The sequence below is a fragment of the Littorina saxatilis genome, linkage group LG15, assembly GCF_037325665.1.
Source record: "Littorina saxatilis isolate snail1 linkage group LG15, US_GU_Lsax_2.0, whole genome shotgun sequence".
In the NCBI taxonomy this organism is placed as follows: domain Eukaryota; kingdom Metazoa; phylum Mollusca; class Gastropoda; order Littorinimorpha; family Littorinidae; genus Littorina; species Littorina saxatilis.
In genome coordinates this window covers 7889821-7892853 of record NC_090259.1, presented here as the reverse complement: position 1 = coordinate 7892853, position 3033 = coordinate 7889821, and positions in this window count along the sequence as shown.

Here is a 3033-nt window from a genome sequence, read left to right as displayed (position 1 = left end):
AGTTTTGAGTTTTGATAAAAACAAACGACATTTCCTTTTAGCACACAGGTGCTCAGCAAATGTGTATTGAAACTCGTTCAATTATCCCAAAATGTCATAACGTTTGGCAATATAATTATTTAACAACAACAAAAAGACTACCGGATTCCGTACATAAAAAAGTCAGGGGCTGTAACAACAATTCGCGGCATTGGACTGTGGGAGGTCGTACACAGCTAACACTGCGACGCGTAACCCAAATCTACGGACACACTTTTTATCAGTTGATGATACGAACACACTTGCATATTGGGGCACTACTAATTGTGTATTTCAGTTATAATGCATCACGTTACCTCAAACTTCGTCTCAAGTTGGAAATGTCCCCCTTGTCCAAAACCCCGCTCCTACCATCCACAACAGGGAGGACATTTCCAACTGGAGACAGAGTTTCATGAAGATCTGTCCAGTAGGTGTCTGAATCGCACTACAATCACACAAACACACAGACAAGCACACAGACACACGCACATACACACGACACACATGGGTGAATCAGTTACTTTGTAAAAGGGGTGTACTTTGAATTCAAAAGTCTAAATTGAGGACGCGAAGCGACTTAGGCTAATCATAAGAATGCGCCCCCTCCCCGAAAAAATAATCTGTCGTGAGATACATTACACATTTTGTGCACAGGTTCCTGTTTGCAATGTGTACACAGGTTGGGGTTTATAGTATCGGTCCTCCCCCCCTTCTCAATTTCCCCCTGTCCGCAAACAGGCATCCTCTGCCTCGGGGTCGCATGGACCCATTTCTTCATAGATCAATTGGATATTGTTAAAAAGGTGTTTGGGGAAAGCTCCTTTGAACGGAATCGAGGTAATAATTCATTTCAAAACCAGGTGTTTTTTGTGGCTAAGTGTCTGTTCTACACGAACATTCTATAACTTGTTAATCTGTGTCCGAATAATGAACTGTTAACAAAGTTACTCGTATGAAGGAACTATGAAGCCAAACGCACCAAATGGACACATATTAACTGTGACACACATACACACACACACACGGCGAACACATAAACAAACAGACAAACAAAGCTTCGCAATGCCGTAATGGACACCCACTCTCACTTAGTAGATTCCTTTCTTAAACTATTTATCTGTCACTATTTCTCAAAACTTCGCTTTCTCGCACTCAAGACGACATGCACAGACACAAAGACACACGGGCACACACACGCCCACCCGCCGGCACGCACTCACACAACAAACAACACACACACACACACACACATGAGGAAGGGATAATCACACATAGTGCGCCAGTGAGGTTAGAATGGTGAGGTGGGGTCTGAGGCTGGTAAGGGATTTGGGGGTAGGACCGACGAGAGGGCACGGATTCGGCGGTTCGCCGTGTCGAGTCAACTTCATATAGATCTGTGTAGGTGATTAACAGCCCCAGCCGATCTGGATCTGTTCAAGTCAAAAGTAAAGTCAAGGATACGAAGAAGTTTACCGAAAAACATCGATCCCAAGGACTCATGTTGTAACTTTTCAAAGCAGTTAGATTCAATCAAAGCTCTATCCACATTAAACCGAACGGGAATCGTCGAAGATCCACGCAACTTCACTGCAATGTCGAAAACGAACTCATAATGTCACCGCAGATCTATAGTTGGTTTTGGTTTTGTGTCGCAGCAAAGAAACGAAGCAAATCTCCGGCTTTTATTTCACACTAAAAAAACGTTCATTTAGCGGGTTATTAAAATATATTTCTTTGAGGTTGCAAGGCAATGGCATCGCTGAGATGTACTCCTTCGAACACACGACACAGGTTAGAAATTGACTTCATTTGGGCGCTTTTTACGGCCAAAACAGAGTGAGCTTTTTGACGGGTTTATGGAAAAATCACTTCGGGGGCAGGTCTAAAATCCTGTGTACAGTGCCAAATCATACATCATTCAAAAGAGCAAAGTATGTTCTTTATTCTAACATATGGGCTAGGGTAAGTCATAGATATAAGTATCTGTCTATTATATCTGCAGGCAAGTGTATTCCATTCCTTCGATAGTCTCGTCATCTACACTTGCGTGAAAAATGCAATTTTGAGTCTGTTTTGCATAAAAGACCTGCGAGATTTGTAGAAGTCAAAACAACAACTTACAGTCCAGCCTGTCAAATTTCGTTCCATGCAATTTGTTTGTCTGTACGTATAGACTGAGGGGTGCCCCGAAATGATTTGTAATCACAACATTCACAGACTTCAAATACGCCATTGAAAACTCGTCCACGTGCGTTTTAGATATATACTTGGGTGACTAAAACTGTCGTACCTACCAAAGGCCGCTTCGCGTAAGAAAATGACTACCAGAGTCGCAAGGCTCGGGATTTTTTTTTACAAGAAATTTATATTTCGTTGTTCTAGTCCGAATGAATATGAAGATATGGCGAGTTGAAAACGCCGATTCTTTCGCCAGAAACACGTCTGTTTCCATACCGGAAAGAAGGAATGGACTGAGCTACTAGAAGCACGGCGCCGTGCGTACAATCGATCGAATGATGTTATTCACACAATACCATTTGGCGATCTCTAAAAAATCATTTAAAAACGAACTAGTTGACATGTAATGAAACTATTTACTGAAATCAAGAAGTATCTTAGTTCTAGCCGTGCATATGACACACCCTTTCGCGAAAGCACACTGAACCGTGCGTATACGCATTCGCACCCGCAAACCACCAACCCAGGCGGGTTATCCAGATCCAGATCTAGATCCAGATCCAAGGGAAGTAACTCAGTGAGTATAAACATGAGCAAGAACCGCAACTCAAACACACTCGTAACACCTTAAGGATGGAGGTAGTATTGCCTGGGTGTGTATATATAACTGCCTGGAAATTGTTGCGGAAGTGTACTTTATGAAATTGCCAGTAGACAGACTGGAGATGAGGTTATTTTTCTGAATGTGTTGTAGCCAGACTACACGGATCTGAACAGTAGACCATTGTCTGTGACTGTACAGACACTTATGAAGATTGGAATTTTAAGACAGCG